We start from the raw sequence: 17,822 nt of genomic DNA on the forward strand, positions 1-17,822 counted from the left end.
TACAAGATGGCAATGATTAAATATGTTTTCATATCACTTTAATCCAGTTCTAAAAGAGTTTCAACAAAGACCGCCACTATTCATGTTGCAGTTGAAGAGCTGTTCACTTCATATGTTGGTACTTCGGCTGCAACATCCAGTCCAAAAATTACTCAATCTATGGGGTCGGGTAGTACTTCTATTGAAGGAAAGAGACTTCGTGACTTTGTCTTTTTTAGACGAAGAAGAAACGAATACGCATAAAATTGAATCAGAAGTAGAGAAGTATCTAAAGGAGCCAGTCATAAAGTTACAAGAAGATGATTTTGATATTTTGTAGTGGTGGAAGTCGAGAGCTCGTAAATACCCTACACTTTTAGTAATAGCACGAGACATATTATCAATTCCAATTTTGACCGTGGCATCAGAATCAGCTTTTAACATGGGAAGCAGGGTTGTTAGTGAGTATCGAAGCTTACTCTCCTCGAAAACAATTGAAGCATTGATATGTTCACAAGATTGGTTGCATCCAGTTTGGGGCGGTAGCAGTTTCAATGTTGAAGAGTTTAAGGATGAGAATGAAAGCGAAGACGAGGTCCAGAATGCATCTAAAACTTCTTGAAGGAATGTAGGCTTTTAAATTTTGTTTAAGCTTTTATATTTTGTGATGTGTTTTCTCCTTTTGATTTGATGTCGAGGACTAACATGTGGTATTGAGAGGTATATATGACATTGTTTTTATCTTAGTAATGTGCCTTTTGTATGTTTTTGCCTTTTGTATATTTTCAAAAATATAATAAATTGACATGAGAACAGGCTCAACTCGACTCTAGGTAAGCTCGTCTCGACTCGACTCGAGGTAAGCTCATCTCGACTCGATCCACCAGCTCGACTTAAGCTCGACTCGAAAGTTTTGGCAAACAAGCCAAGCTCTCGAGCTCGAGTAGAGCACGTACAAGTCAAGCCGAGCTCGGCCCACCTCAACTCGACTTGGCTCGATGTCCAACCCTACTTAGATGTGGTGCTAGATTTTGGGGAGATGTCCTATGATTGTGCAGTTTCAGCGTGTATGTCAAAGTAATCCCACACGTCATCGACAATTTTTTTCATGAACTCCTCATTGCACATCGTCTCGACGAATTGACACATAGAAGATGTCAGTTCATCATGGATGAAAGTTGTTATACGCCATGTTTCAAAACCATGTTGTGGGCATGAACTGACGAGATCCTTGAACCGCTCCCAACATTGGAAGAATGTTTCATCTTCCTTTTGGGCGAAGTTCATGATCAACTTCCTGATGGTGTTCATCTTATGGTATGGAAAGATTTTTTTTTTTATGAACTCCTTCATCATGTCATTCCATGTGCCAATAGATCAAGGACGTAGTGAGTGCAACCACGTCTTAGCTTTTTCTTTCAAGGAGAAAGGAAAGAGTTTCAGCCTGATCGTGTCCTTAGACAAGTTAGGAAAATATAAAGTGGCTATAACTTCGTCAAATTCTTGCTAGTGTAAGTATGGACTTTTAGTTCAAGTCCAAGGAACTTTGGAAGGAGTTGGATCACTCCAGGCTTGATATCCATGTTTCCTGTGTTTCTTAGAAAAAACATACAAGAAGGAGTGCTCACCCCCGCCGGTTGTAAGTAATCTCGTAAAGTACGAGGTGGGGGTGCATGGTGCACCTCATTCTCATCCTGGACTTCGGCAACTTGAGGTTGTGACTAATTCACTAGTTGATTTATATCCATAACCTTAATTAACTTTGAGGATCTTAAGTGGTGTCTAATCCTATGATGAATATATAACCCCTCAACCAATCCTCCTTCACTTAAAAGACGTCAAGTGTTGTCATGGACCCACTTGGGCATGAAACACTCTCAGCACTCAATTTCAGAATCTAACCTAAACTTAAAAGAAAGAAGGGAAATAGAAGTCTAAAAATAGAAAGGGAGATAATTAGAAAGAAGTTACCAAATTAAAAGGTTCTATGTTAGGATCCTGCAAAAGAAAAAATAAAATGAATTAGTTACTAAAAAGGAAATAAGGAAAGCAACCTAGTTTCTATAAAAAAAGAAAAAAAAAAGAAAAAAAAAAAGGAAAGTTTTTAAAAATAGAAAATAGAAAGTTTCTTAAAACAAAAATTAGTTTCTTTAAAAAAATAAAAAATAAAAACAAAAATAAAAACAAAGTAGGAAAGTTTTTATCATAGAATTAGAAAGTAGTTTAGTTTCTAAAAATAGAGAAGGAAAGTTTCTAAACCTAGAATTAGAAAGCAAAGTTAGTTTCTAAAATAGTTCTAATCCTAAAAATAGAAAATAGAAAAGCCTTAATCTTAAACTAATTCCAAAACTAGTCAATCTTAGAAAAATGTAACCGTTAGTCCCCGACAACAGCGTCAAAAACTTGTTTACAACCCCAAGTGTAGGGTCTAATGCCGTAATAATCTCGGTGAGACCAAGGTTGAATCCACAGGGACTAATCTCATGAGTATTCTGAAAGCAACTAGAAGTAGAACTAGAAGAAGATGCAAATCTAAATTTGAAAATTAAGGGAGAGTAATTGTGAATTATTTAACTAAAACTTGTAAATTCAAAGTTGGGAACTAGGGTTTCCAAGGATCCACTTGTAGAGATCAGGGAGATTTATGCTCGATTCAAGGACACAACTGGAATCAGAATCCTATCTTATCCACTTAGAAGATATCTTAGTAAAACCAAATCTGAACTTCCTTTGACCTAATTTTCAATGGATGAGAATTGTGAGAAATGATTTCATTACAAAACCATGCCCAGGAGACAATGGCTAATAATAGGATATACCAATCTCATAACCAAACATAAGAGAATCATGAAGATTAGAAGGGATTCCATCATCCAACCATGCCCAAGGGACGATGATGAACAACAGGATTTTCTAATTTCTCAATCTCAATACACGAAAAGAACATACTCAAAGCTATCGCAGATCTATTGTAATTTGAGTCACAACAAACCATTAAAAACTTAAAGTATTTCTTAAATATCAAACTAGAATCAAAGAGAGTTCAACATAAACATGAATCAAAGCAATAGAAAATATCCCATCATGCTATAAGATTTACCTCTTAGCTAGCCCTAGCTAAGAGGTTTAGCCAACCATAGACATGATTGGAAATAAAACCCTAGAAGTAAGTATGAAAAACTAATGAAGAAAGAGGAAAACCGCTTCACGACGGCTCTTCGCCCTTGTGCTTCGCTCATCCAAACCCTAAATTGATTAGATAGATTAATGCCCAGGGATGCCCTATGGACTCCTATTTATAGTTGTATAACACCTCTTTGAAAAAAATCTAAAAACCGCCTCAAATTTACGCACTCTGCATAACTTCACATGATTCATTCGATGACACCGAACAGGCTTTGATGTCATCGAAGGTGTCTTTTATACATGCTTTTTCTGCGCTTTTGTAGCTTCATCCGCACTCTGCGACCTTATATGTCATCGAACCTACCTTCGATGTCATCGAAGAGGCCTTCGATGTCATTGAACATTGTTAGAGGAATCGATAATGTGTCCAAAACAGTCGAGATAGTTATTCCAATTTCTTCAATAAATTCAATGTCATCGAAGAGACCATCGAGTCATCGAACAGATCTTCGATGTCATTGATGAATGCTTCGAGTAATTGAAAATGGTGCACAATATGTCCAGCGAGTTTTGCCAAAATTCCATAAAAAATTCGATGTCATCGAGCAGGTCTTCAATGTCATCAAGCAAAACTTCGAGTAATCGAATAAGTTCTCGAGTCATTAAAAAATGTCTTCAATTTGTCAAGCGACCAACTCGATTTTCTTTCATAAATTCGATATCATCGACCTGTGTTCGATGTCATTAAAAGTACCCTGGTTTGTCAATTAGCATGAGTGTTGAGTCAGCTAGTCGAAGGAACCCCATAGGAAGATTGATCAAGCGTCTGCCTCAACAGGATGTGTGCCCGAACTCACCACAGGTAAATCTTAGCCTCACATCCCATGTCCCAAAACACCAGGTAATTAAAACCCTTAAAATTGAATAGAAGTTTTCTACCTTTGTTGATTTATCGACGAGTGGTTCGATAAAATCGAACACTATTGTCGATGTCCTCGAAGCTCACTCGATCTTATCGAAATGAGGACCAAAGATGTCCAACAACTACAAAAATATCTGGACTAAATTATCGATGGATCGATGAACTCATCGATATCATCGATGTTTAAATCTCGAGTCCATCGAGCTAACTCGATAAAATCGACATCAGGTCTGGTGTGTTCAAAATGCTACTAAGGCAAATCATGTAATCCTCGATATATCGAAGTGCTCCTCGATATTATTGGAATTCAAATCTCGATGATATCAGAAGCTCTTCGATGATATCGGATTAGGACACATTTTTTCAGCAAATTTTTCAAGTTGTTTTTCTTGGATCGAGGGTCACTCGATAAAATCAATATTCAAATATCGATCATATCGAGGCATGGTTGATGTCATCGAAAGTGGACATAAACTGTCCAGCAAGCTTATAGGAAAATTCCTTGGAATTATCGATGAATCGATACTGCCCTTAATATCATCAATATTCAAATTCCGATGATATCGAGTGATGCTCGATCATATCATATACCTGAAATATTTCAAAGGCAAGTGCTCTCACATTTTCAAATGTCGAGGAATCGAACCTCGTGTCGATGAAATTGGAGTTCGGAATCTGATGACATCAACGCTTGTTCGATTTCCTCGACCAGTTGGCAAAAAGTTTTAAAAGCGTTTAACAGTTGAGTTCACGTCATCGACTGGTCAGTCGATGCTATCGAGAGTATACGCTCGATGATATCGACCCTGCTCGATGATATCGAACTCTGTCAAAAATGTGACCTTTCATATCCATTGGAACCTTTTGCCTACTTAATAAGAGCTTGCCCTTGGTTGTTGGTAGAGAAAATAGAGAGTTCTTTTGTGTGTTTAATGCTATATCATATACCTTAAGCCTTTTCTCTCATGGAAGTTCATCCTTCAATCCACCCTCATCATTGACATCCAATAGATTGGATTGGGGAATGAACTTCGCATTTAAGGATCCTACAGCTACTACCTTAATGGCAAATCATTAAGCTAGGATGCCTTGAATGCATAGATGATTGGAATCACTCTATCTCCCTTATAGTAAAACATTTAATAGAGTAGGATTCCATCATAACCTTGACCCAACCCATCGCCATGTATTGGTACATCTTCTGAGTTGCAGTTCAAGGGAGCTGAAGATTCTTCGTCATCAAAGGAGGAGATCTTTATCAACGTGCTGAATGAGGCTCATCTACTTATCTGTAAGCCATTAGAGTCCAGAGGACCCTTGTAATCATTTATTTTATAGGATTGGGTCTAAGGTATTTCTCACCCCTTACAAGCCCTCATAGGAGGCCTCCGACGGGAGTATACGTGGGGGTGCTTTGTGTTGATCCTTGCTCTGTGGAGAGGATAAACTGGTTTGAGGTGAACCTGATTTGAAACCTCCGGTTTGAGGTGAACCTATTGTGAAACCTTTATTGAGGTTCCTTGTGAGGATCCTGTGTGGCCTAAAACTTGGGTACTGTGTGTTGACCCTTGCTCCTGTGTGGGGCATAAACTGTGTCGTGTAGATAGGTTGTGTTAGCCTAAGTGTAGGTTGTACTAGTTAGAGGTGAACCTAATTCAAAACCTTCAGTTTGAGGTAAACCTGTTGTGAAACCTTCGTTAGTGAGATCCAGTACACTAAAGGGTTGAGGGCGTCCACCGGAAGTGGAGTAGACAAGTAGTCGAACCACTATAAAAATGACTGTGTTTGAGATTGCTATTGTCTTCCATTACTTGTGTGATTCCTTAAATACTTTTATATTTGATTATATGAGATTACATCTCACACACAGTCACATCCATAATGAACTATGATTTGCATATTCTTTATCTTTCAAATAGTTTTATGATTGGATCCTCTATTTGGCTTAGAAGTCATTAGAGTTACTCTGAAGAAATCCTGATACATGCATATTTACTCAGGATAAGATTAATAGGATTTTAAATAACCATAAAATATCAAAAATTCCTATTCACCCCCCCCCCTCTAGGATATATTGGCATATTCCTACTTTAACTAAAGTGGTCATTACTGCAATTTCAATTGGTATCAAAGTGGGTCTCTCTCAAGGGCTTCACCGCCTAGAGAGTGATCTTGACTGAAGTTGGTAATATGGCCAAAGGAAAGGGCTCATCGGTCACTAGACCTCCAGTATTTAATGGATCAAATTATGTATACTAGAAGGCTAGAATGCATTACTTTCTGAGATCTTTGGATCATGATGTTTGGGATATAGTTGAAAGAGGATATGTGCCACCAACTGATCAAATTATACTTGAAAATGGTACAAGTATCACCAAACCAAAAGCCAAGGAGATTTGGACAGCATTTGATAAAGAAAAGCAAACCTTTGAAGCTAAAGCTATGAATGCTAACTACTGTGATATGTCCCAAGAAGTTTTCAATCAAATCAGTATATGTGAGACAGCTAAAGAAGCATGAGACTTGTTGGAAACAACCCATGAAGGAACAAGCACTTTGAAGAGATCCAAAATGCAACTCCTAACATCATAGTTTGAAAGTCTCAGAATGGAAGAGCATGAGACCTTCATGGAAATTTTCACAAAACTAAACATCATTTGCAACTCCATGGGTGGATTAGGTGAGAAAGTTCCGGTCCCAAAAATCTATAGGAAGATACTAAGATCGTTACCAGAACGGTTCAATCCTAAAGTAACAACCATTGAAGAATGTAGAAACATAGATGAAATGAAAGTAGAAGAACTAGTAGGTTCCCTATAAACATTTGAACTACACTTCAAACAAACTCCCAAATCCAAAACTACTATCCTCAAAACTTGAAAGAATACAACAAATGAGGACATTAAAAGTGAAAGAGAAAATGAAGATGAGGAAGTGGCCTTGTTGGCATAACGGTTCAGAAAATTCTTTTAGAAAAATCGTGGCCATCCATTTAAAGGCAGACAGTTGGACAACAAACATTTCACAGGTAAATCTGGTAAAAAGTCCAAGGAACCACAATGTTATACCTGTCGAAAGTTTGGACACCAATCCACCGAATGCTCGAATAGGAAAACCAAAGGAAAAGCGATGGCAGCCACATCGGATGATACGGAAGAGTCAAATTTAGAATGTAGTGACTCAGAGAGCGATGGAGACCAGAAATCTCTGAAAATTCTTATGATCTCTACTACCTCAACTACTCCCATCAAAACTGAAAACATTGAAGAACCGCAGGCGACTGAATCATTTCCATCAGATAATGAGGAAACTGAGAAGGAAGAAGAAGAAGAGGATAAACTACAGGATGCTTACAATCAACTCTACAGTCATAGCATTAATATCCTTAAAAGACTTGGATTAACTAAAAATAAAAATGAATTGCTGCAAAAAGACCTGGATAAAACATTGGAAATTAATACACACTAATTAATGATTTACAACAATATCACTCAGATAATGATAGACTAGAAAGAATCAATATCTTCCTTAAATCTGAGTCAGAAAAACTAAACAAACAGGTTGAGCTATTAAAAGATAAAAACATGCTCCTTGAAAATGAAAATCACACACTCCTATTTGATTTAGAAGAATCCATAAAATTTACTAAGCTAAACTATAAGTTTTCCCAAAGTGGTGAGAAATTAGAAAAACTCTTAGGTATGGGAAGACCCAGAAAGGACAAGAGTGGCTTAAGATATGATAAATTTAAAACAAAAACTGGAAATGCAGAACCAATGGTGAAAAAATCTGCTGCTTCAGGAAGTAAAACAAGAACTACTCCAGTTTGTCATTTAAGTGGTGATTTAGGTCATTATAAGTTTGAATGCTTGTCACTTAGGAGGACACAACATCTGGTCAAAATCATTTTGGAAAATTCAAACCAACCAGAGAAATACAAGACGTCAAGAGTCCACCTGGGAATATGGATAGAAGAAATACACATCCATCACCACTTAGAATGACTAATAGAATGAAGGAGTTGTCACACCCCAAACTCGAAAAATGGGCTCACAAAATTCCCGATCACCAAATCCAGCACCGACAGCCTCCGTAGTGCCCAATTCTCAGCTCCTGGCACCCATGTTCCAGATTCCGATCCTGGGATCCTACGAGGATTTTCAGTGTGATTTTTTTTTGTAATGGAGCATAACCACAAGAATAACCAAGTCGCAAAACAAAATCACCACATATCCACTAATATAAATATTTGAATACAATGCTGAAAGGGAAATACATATGTATCAAAATCAAAGCTCCAGAAGTGCACTCTCCAAGTTCAATGCTGCTGCGACCTAACGCCACTTGCACGCATCTATCGTGCATAAGCTTATAGAAAGCTTAGAGGGTGGTGAAAGTGTGTGTAAGGTAAGTGCCAAATATACAATAAAGTCCATAAATCATACATCATCGGAATAAGCAGAAATACTAACAAGATCATGAATCATACGATATCAGAATAAGCGGAAATATACTAGTAAGTCTATGAGTCATATAATATCAGAGTATGCAATGCAGATCATAATGAGCTAAATATCATATACTGCGGATGCAATGCAATATGCAGATCCTGCCAAATTCGTCTGAGCCATATAAGTGTAGAAACGTAGCAATCCAAAATGCCATATGTCGTGGATGACATGCAATATGCGATGCGAATGAAATGACCAAGCTGGAGTGAAGTCGGGATAATAGGACATAGTATCACGGGCTACGAGGTCCATCATAAGGGAATTCTATCCAAACCAGTCTCATACCTAAATTTGGATAGTTAAACACAATGTGGTAAACTCCTGATCTCAGGTTAGTCGTACGCCCCAATCAAAATTTTGGCCATTGCGAAGGTACACGTAACAAATAGTTGCGCACCACTAGCCCAAGTGGATAGTGAATGGATGAATGAATGAGTATGCAACTCCTGCTTAGTAGCCTGCCAGCATAGTAGCCTGCCAACTACTGGTAGCTCACCCAATGTGGTAGCTCGCCCAGGCCTCAGCACCACCCACATCACACCCACCCACATCAGCGTCTGCCTACGTGTGCTCACCCACAGTGCAATAGTGACGGGGTGTCATAATATCATGTCAGTCCTCATATCAAGTCCACATATCAGTATAGTTCCTCTCTGGGAAATCATCGGGGTCTATTACACTCCACACTGACTGCCGCCTCCCTAGCCGCACAGCCTAATGAGTGGAAGAGACCACACTATCTGCCTGACTAGTAGTCTGCCAATACCTACCCAACTCGTCGATAGCGAACTCATTTGTGAGCTGGTCAAACTCAGCCTAACTTACAGCCCCCTCACTTGGGTAGATAAGGCCACACCCCCTCCCAACCGACCACGACACAGTGGGAGACGTGGCCTACTAGTATTCGGTACTCGGGTGCTCATGAATCCACACGGTCTAGACGTTGGGGTGTCTCCTGACCTCAGAGGTTTAGAGATTTTCACCCAAGGACATCCTAAGTGCCCACGGTGCTAGAACCAAGTATTTTCGGTGTCCGATGTGGCCATCCATGATGTGCCTGTGGAGGCCACGACCCTGATGTCGTTAGGGCATATAATGATCATGTCACACATATGTGAGATGCATGAGTCACACTGTCCAGTCATGCAGCAATCTCGTGCGTACCACGCGCTCATGTGAGTAACTCCTATCAGTGAGTCCCCTAAATAGTCTGCCCAATGATATATGCTATGATCAGTCACTACTTATATCAAGCATACATATGATGCGCATGGGCACAAATCATGGAGTTACACTAAGCATGTTATAAGGTGATGAACTATCCTCACAACAAAAAGCCTAGATGGCCTACACACAACAAGTATGGGCCTATCAATGGGCCCTAGGGAGAGTTATAATGCAAATATTTAACCAACATTATTCTTACAATGTGGAGGTCAAACCATCATTGCTCCCAAGGCACAGCCTGCCATAAACCTCATTACAAAAACTATGGTGGAATCACACATTACAATGGGCCTTATGTACATCTCATTGGGCCTCAACCCATGGGCTTAAATATATCAAATGTGCTGCATCACATGGGCTTCATACATATCAAGGTGGCCTCCACAATGGGCCTCATACATCACATCAAGGTGAGCCTTAACAACAGGCCCCATGTATCACATCGAGTCTAATCAAATGGACCGAATCAAATGGGCCAAGTCGAATGGGCCAAGTCGAATGGGCTAAGTTGAGTGGGCCAATTCAAATAGGCCGAACACAATTCATCTATTTTTAGAGATCAATATTTATATAAAAATGAATCATATCAAAAGATTAACTGGACCATTCTATATTTAACCGTGTTGATAATGATTTCCACGGTTAAATTCCAATAGGCCCCATCATAGGGTTTATTTCCCATCCAGCCTATTCATAAGGTCACAAAGACCTGGATTTAGAGGAAAAACAAATATCATATTGGTCCAAACCCTGTAGCCCAAGGGTTTTAATAGTGGACATTTAAACCCACTGTTTTCTATAATGTGGTCCACTTGATCCTAGATCTGTCATATTTTTAGCCTCAAGCCCTAAGACAAGCTTGCCAAAGGATCGGACAGTTTGGATGTAACACATGCATCATGGTAAGTCCTATAAGGATGGACGACATAGATAAATCACATACCTCATGGTGGGGTCCACATGTGTGGCCCACCAGATGGAAGGACGGTTGGATACAACATATACATCACAGCAAGGCCCACCGTCCAGCTACCTGGACTGTGGAATAACACATGTATCATGGTACGGCCCACCGTCCAGCCATCTAGACAATGTGGACCAAACATATACTTCAAGGTGCGGTCTCACATGGGGCCCACCATAACGTTTATTTTCCACCCAATCTATTGGTAAGGTCACGCAGACCTGGCTGAAGAGGAAAATAAATTTCATAATGATCTAAAACTTCTCTGACCCAAGAAGGGTTTCAATGGCAGATGTTTAATCCTCCACTGTTTCCTTGTGACGTGGGCCACCTGAGTCCCACATACTGTTGATTATTGGGGTGGCCCACTGTCCTAAAGGGGCCCACCAAATGCACGGTGTTGATGTACGACACACATCATGGTGGGGCCCATGGCTGGGACCCAACAATCCCTGCCTCTTGCCAACGTGTAGCAGAGGACGCTGTTGTAGAATCCTCTGGACGTCAGCAGTAGTAGCCCTGCTGCATGTATATTATTTATTATTATTTTTTTAAAATGTTTTTTCGTGATTTTTCTTATGTGGGGTCCGCATCAGGAGAATTCAACCCAACCGTTGGATTCTATGGCTCAAGAAAGCCTGAATAAGCCCAATATTCGATGTGTTTTGATATACAGAAACATCAAAGTGAATTTTAACGGTAAAAACCACTATTTTCTATGCTATGGCCCGCCAGATAATCGGATTAGCCTCATTTTTCGGCTCAACGCCTAAAATGAGCTGAGGAATGGGATGGATGGTGTGGATCAAATTTATACATCAAGGTGGGGCCTGCATCAATGGCCCACCCAAAATTTTGAATCAAGGTGATATATATATATATATATATATATATATATATATATATATATATATATATATATATATATATATATATATTTACAAAACAGGGGGAAAGAAACTTTCGTATACACCAAGGTGAGCTTTCTTCTTAGGTAGGCCACCAAATGGTGGATGGTGTGCATACAACACATATATAAAGTGGGCCCCACCTACAGATGGCTTGGATAAAATACATGCTTCATGGTGGGGTCCATCTAGGTGGGCCACACAGCCACATCATCACACACAACAATAATAAAAATGAAAGAGAGAAGGAGAGAGAGAAAGAAGGAGACACATGCAATGGAGGGACCCCGACACTATGGGCCCTCCCTTTCATGCATTTCAATCTACATCAAGTGGGTCCCAATACATGTGGGCCCACCAAATCAAATCATCGGTGGAGATTCCTCCTCCACCAAAATGAAAGGTCTAGATGACCTCTATTCATGTAAAGAAAATAAACATCATGATGGGGTCTATGGAGAATGGCCTCACATGGAATGATTATGAGAATCAAGGTGGGCCATCGGCCACATCTAGGGTCCAAAGTGAGATCCGTACCATCAATCGGTAGGCCTCACTTGGCCCATCATCAAAAGAATAAAATCTAAGCCTATAAAAGCACCCACCGTTTGATCTTCTTGGTTTGATGGAACGCCGATCTCCTTGTGTCTCACTTTGATGGAAGGTGATGAGAGATGAAGGGCTGGGATGATGGATCTTGGATTAGGAAGTGGGCCACATACAACATCTCACTTTTCTCTCTTTGGAAATGCTTGGACATCAACCATTTTTGTCTCCTTTGTTGCTTGGAAAATGTGAAGAGAAAGAGAGAGAAAAGGTAGTTGTAAGAGAGGTGATGGGTGTGAGTGATGGATGTGAGGTGATAGTTGTACTTGACTTGAGAGTTAACTTGGTAGGTTGCTTGACTTGGGGAGAAAGAAAGCATGGGTTGTGCACTTTGATTAATTGATTGATTGATTGATTGATTGATTGATGGGCCATATTGTAGAGATTCTCTTGGGTTTAGCAAATGCGCAGTGTTTTTCTCGAACTAAACGTGGGCCCATATCTCCTGGCCTGGGTATCGCCTTGGTGCGCGAGACGCGGCGTTGGAACTGCGGTGATGGTGTAGTCACAATGGTATAAGTCTCAGATTAAGCCAACTCAGATCTACGGGATATGACTTAGGATCGCATGCAAACATCGATTATAGATCGCAGGTTACCAAAATTCGACCGGGAGGATCGCGGGAGTCTAAGAAAGAGTACGGACTAAGATATGGGCCTTACAGGAGTTATTGAATCAAATGGTTGAATTAAACAAGAAAAGTAAAGAATTTGTAAGACAAGGAAACATGATTCAGTTGCCCAACTTGATTAAAGAAACTAAAACTACCACAGTTAAAAATCTTGTCACAAAATGGGTAGTGAAAAAAAAGAAAATTTTTCTTATTACTCACTTAAATCATATAACAGGCAATGATACTAAGTGATACCTAGATAGCGGATGCTCAAGACATGTCACAGGTGACAAATCCCTTCTCTCAAATTATTTAGATCTTAATGATGGGATAGTCACCTATGGAGACGGAAGCACAGCTAAGGTAATTAGACAGGGAATTATCAAAGGAATAAATTCGCTCAAAAATGAGAATGCCTATTGCATAAAAGGATTGACACATATCTTCTGAGCATTTCATAAATATGTGATAATGAGCATGTGGTTACATTCAACAAGCGAGAATGCGAAATCCTAAACCTATCAGGTAAATCAATGATGAAAGGTTGTCACACAAATAACCACTGCTACGTCATTAAAGGCAAAGGAAGGGCTGATCCATATGCCTAGAAATATTAAACATTGAAAAACATGTCCGAGTCATGCATTTGGATCTGGATAGATGTTGAAAAGATGCAATTTTGATGAACTTTTAACGATACATCTAAGGAACCTCACCTCAATCTTTTTGTATATAAACATCTTGATGTTTATAATTTTGGATTGTACAATGCTTGTACAAATTTTTGCTATGTATACTATTTGATTAAAGATATACTATATTATACATGAAAGTTTTTCGAAGTGCTGAAAAATGAAAAATATTCACCTTCGTTATGTCTGTCGATAAGTCATGAGGACTCTCGATTAAATCGACCAAAAATCGATATCATCGTCGCCTCGTTGGAATGGGAAAAGTCACATGATCGAGAATGTTATCGAAGATATCCTCGATAACATCAAATGAGGTCCATCGATATCATTGAAACAGTGTTCGATGATATCGAAGTGTGTGATGAGGGTCGAATATTGCATATCAGACCCTAATTAGTGCATGATTTTACGTACATGATAATGCTTAATGGAATATTTTAATTATATTTTTGTTACAGGATGAAATCAAGAGCGTTGATGGAAAAAGAGTACTACAAGCGTGGATTTGATGTTCCAAAGTCACCAGAGCAAGGGACGCACTCCAGAGAACTAAGGCTGAAGAATTCACATGCCAGGGACCCGAGGAAATCAAGCCGTTCATGTTAAAAAGGCCCGAAAATGGTCCAGAATGCAAGATCACATGGTTCCCACCATCCGATTAACTCAAAACTTCATGCATAGCCTGGAGGCCATAAATAAACCGTACATATTAAATTTCAACCATTGGATATCTCGAGAAGTGGGCCAACGGACAGATCAGCCCATTAATCTTCAAGTTTAGGCCCACCTACAATCTGGATATACTTCAAAATTAACCCAGACGGTTTAAATAAGGTGAGAAACAGGATAGATGGATTGGATTTCTCTAAAGAATCACAGTGGACCCCATATGTATAATGTGTGTACATAGTGCACATGTGCACTACCGGAGCACCGAACGCACCTAAGTCGGTCAGCAGCGCTGACCCGACTCCCTTTTCAAAAACGGAAATTTTCGTTTCAGCGTCCGCGGAACCGAACCGCGGTCGTCGGACCGCTGTGGACCCCACCGATAGCCCGTTAGTCTGATCCAAGCCGTTCATCGTGTAGAAGGGTTCAAGAGCTACAAAACCATGTTTACAGTTTGTGCCCATACGTGCACACGTGTGAGATATAGAGGCCACAAGTGGACTGTCCGGTGACGTTCAAAATTGATTTTATTGTGATTTCTTCTATGGGTCGCGTCAATGGACGTTCAAAACCATCCATCTTTGAACGAAATCTCATCCTCTATCCAATGGAAGGGGTGGATTTCCCTGAAAACGCTTATGTGGGGCCCACCGAGCATCACAACGCCGGACGTGCGAAGGCTTACGCACGTCCGCGAAAAGCTGACTTCCGGGCGGTTGTGGCCCACCATCTTCGATCAGATGGAAGATCTGATCCGTCCATCATGTAGAACAACCAAAAACGCCCCAGGAGACGTTGATTTTACGGAAAAAATGCAAAGAATGAGGGACTTATGCAGGTACAGAAGTTTGCTGCGAAAAGGGCTTTCGCTGTGCATACGACAGCTTTCCAAACCCGATTTTCTCCATTCCAGCCACTCCAGCAGCTATAAGAAAGGATGCAAAACGTAGAGAAGAAGGGAGGAGAGCTAGGGAACAGATCCAGAGAAGAGAAAGAGAAGAAAAGAGAAGAGAAAGAGAAGAAAAGAGAAGAAAGAGTTTAGAAGGATGTTTTCATTTTATCATTTTTATTTTTCTTACTTTTTAACTGATCACATGGATAGCTAAATTCCTTAGCTAGGGCTGAGATGAAGCCTCCAACTTGAATGATCCTTGTTTGTTGATTTAATCCTAATTTAATTGATTTGTTTCTTTCTCTAGTATGCTTAATTGAAAGTTTTGTGCTTCTCCATTCTAAGAGCTTAACCAAAGTCTAGTTATGGATGTTGTTTGGAACATTATCTAGGTGCTTGTGTCTGACCATGAGCAGGTTCCTATAGAGGAAGAAACAGGAATCTACATCTCTCCATGCCTGACCATGGATGGAAAGATGTGATCCATATGCTTTAAGGAATTATACATTCTGTGTGCCCGACCAAGGACATAGAGTGCGCTTTATTTGTTTTTAATATCAATCTGAATTAGGGAGAATCAACAGGTAAAACAAGGTTTATGATAATTAGAGGTGGATTCGAAAGTCCTAGTCTTCTCTTTGATTAAACTTTCCTCATTTTTCCATTGATTTTTGTTTAGTTTACTCAATTACTATCTCAAATATTTGTTGGATTAGTTAAGAAGAGTCTTTAATTTTGAATTGTGACAACCAGTCCTCGTGGGAACGATCTCGTAATACGTACCATATCTACATCTGATTCGTATACTTGCGAGTTTAAAATCATTTAAATCAGGTTGGTTTAAATAAAACATCAAGTTTTTGGCGCCGTTGCCGGGGATTGTTTCGGTCCAATTGGATTTAGGATTCTCTCTTATCATAATTCATAGTCTTAGGTTTTTTTTTTTACTAACTTTAGGTTAAATTTTTATTTTTAGAAACTAACATATTTCCTGTTTTGTAGGGACCTGACATAAACTACTAATTTGGTAATCTCTTTCCAAATTTTTTTTTCTAATTTCTATTTTTAGAATTAGGGTTTTATTTTTTTTAGAAATTTTCTATTTCTAGGTTTTTTTTTTTTTTAGAAATTTCCTATTTTCTAATTTTAGATTTTGATTCTTCTTTCAAGTAACTTTCTATTTTCTAGTTTTAGAAATTTCTTTTTCCTTTTTAGAAACTAACTTAGCTTTTATTTCTAAGATTAGAAACTTTCTTTTTTAGAAATTAACCATTGCTTAGGATTTTTTTCTAGCATTATTTTAGGAAATTTAATTTATTTTTGTTTTCTTTTTGTTTACAGGAATTGAGGAAGGAAGCTGCTAAATAACATTGTCTTCAAAAGGAGGAGCTCTCAAATCTTCAGACATTCATCATCTCCTTTTCCCGGGTTCTTCCTTCCAATTCTCGTTTACATAGCTTTCTCTTGTTTTTAGGAATTCATAACTTTTTCTTTTAGTCTTATTCATCTTAGGTTGCATCTTAGTTTAGTTTTCTTTCTTATATTGATAAAATAGTTTATGCTAGGACGTAGATCTCTGAATATAGAACTAGCATCTTTTGATCCTGAAATAGAAAGAACCTTTCATAGAAGATTTAGAAACATCCTATTTGAAATGGCGGAAGAGAATGGAACTAAAGCTCTTAGAGATTATTCAGCTCCTGTCCAATTCAATGCACCTTCATGTATAGTGTTGCCTGCCACCACGGCAGCACACTTTGAACTTAAACCTGGGGTTATACAATTGTTGCCCTCCTTTTATGGTTCAGATAAGGAGGATCCATATCATCATGTGAAAGAATTCTTAGACATTTGCTCCACCTTTAAGTTCCAAAACTTTTCAGACGATTCGATCCGTTTGCGCCTTTTTCCTTTTTCTTTGAAGGATAAGGCGAAAGCATGGTTGAATTCTCTAGGAGTTGGATCTATCACTACATGGGACCAACTGTCTAAGAAGTTCTTAAACAAGTTCTTCCCGGTTCACAAAACTAATGCTCTCCGTAGAGAAATTACGAATTTCACACAAAAAGAGGGTGAGCACTTTCATGAATGTTGGGAAAGATAGAAGGACTTACTTCTTAAATGTCCACACCATGGTTTTGAAAAGTGGCAACATGTTTAATACTTTTATGACGGTCTGACACCCCAAAACCGTCGCATGGTTGACGCCACCAGTGGAGGGTCATTCATGACCAAAAGTGATGTCGAAGCTTGGAATTTCTTTGAAACCTTGTGTGAAAACTCCCAGCAATGGGACTATTCAAATAGAGGTGAAAGAAGCCCTCAACCACTGAAGAAAGGAGGTATATATGAGGTAGGAGTCACGCCAGATCTTTATGCCAAAATTGATACCCTGACAAAGAAGGTGGATGCTTTAATGTTAAACAATGGACCTCCACAAACAACTCAAGTCGAGTCATGTGCCATATGTTCTAGTCTCGCCCATCCTACGCAGTCTTGTCCATCTAGTTCAGCATTTCCAGAATTTCTCTCTGAACAAGTACATGCTATGAACACCTTTCAGAGAACTGAGAATAATCCTTACTCAAACACCTACAATCCAGGGTGGGCTAGGCATCCAAATTTTTCTTGGGCAAAAGGACCACAACAAGGAGGACCATCTGGAAATCCTCCTATGCAACCTTACTCCCAAGTTGGCAGTCAACAACCTCAG

At 39.2% G+C, this 17,822-nt stretch overlaps 2 non-coding genes across 2 annotated transcripts; one reads left to right on the forward strand and one right to left on the reverse strand.

The window, feature by feature from the left end:
• The first annotated feature begins 1,177 nt into the window (after positions 1-1,177).
• LOC131252278 (small nucleolar RNA R71) lies at positions 1,178-1,284 on the forward strand. Its single transcript, XR_009174311.1, has one exon. It is a non-coding gene; the product is annotated as a small nucleolar RNA R71 (small nucleolar RNA).
• A 15,857-nt stretch (positions 1,285-17,141) lies between these two features.
• Positions 17,142-17,248, reverse strand: LOC131252221 (small nucleolar RNA R71). Its single transcript, XR_009174254.1, has one exon. It is a non-coding gene; the product is annotated as a small nucleolar RNA R71 (small nucleolar RNA).
• Positions 17,249-17,822: the final 574 nt, after the last annotated feature.

The sequence above is a fragment of the Magnolia sinica genome, chromosome 7, assembly GCF_029962835.1.
Source record: "Magnolia sinica isolate HGM2019 chromosome 7, MsV1, whole genome shotgun sequence".
Classification (NCBI taxonomy): domain Eukaryota; kingdom Viridiplantae; phylum Streptophyta; class Magnoliopsida; order Magnoliales; family Magnoliaceae; genus Magnolia; species Magnolia sinica.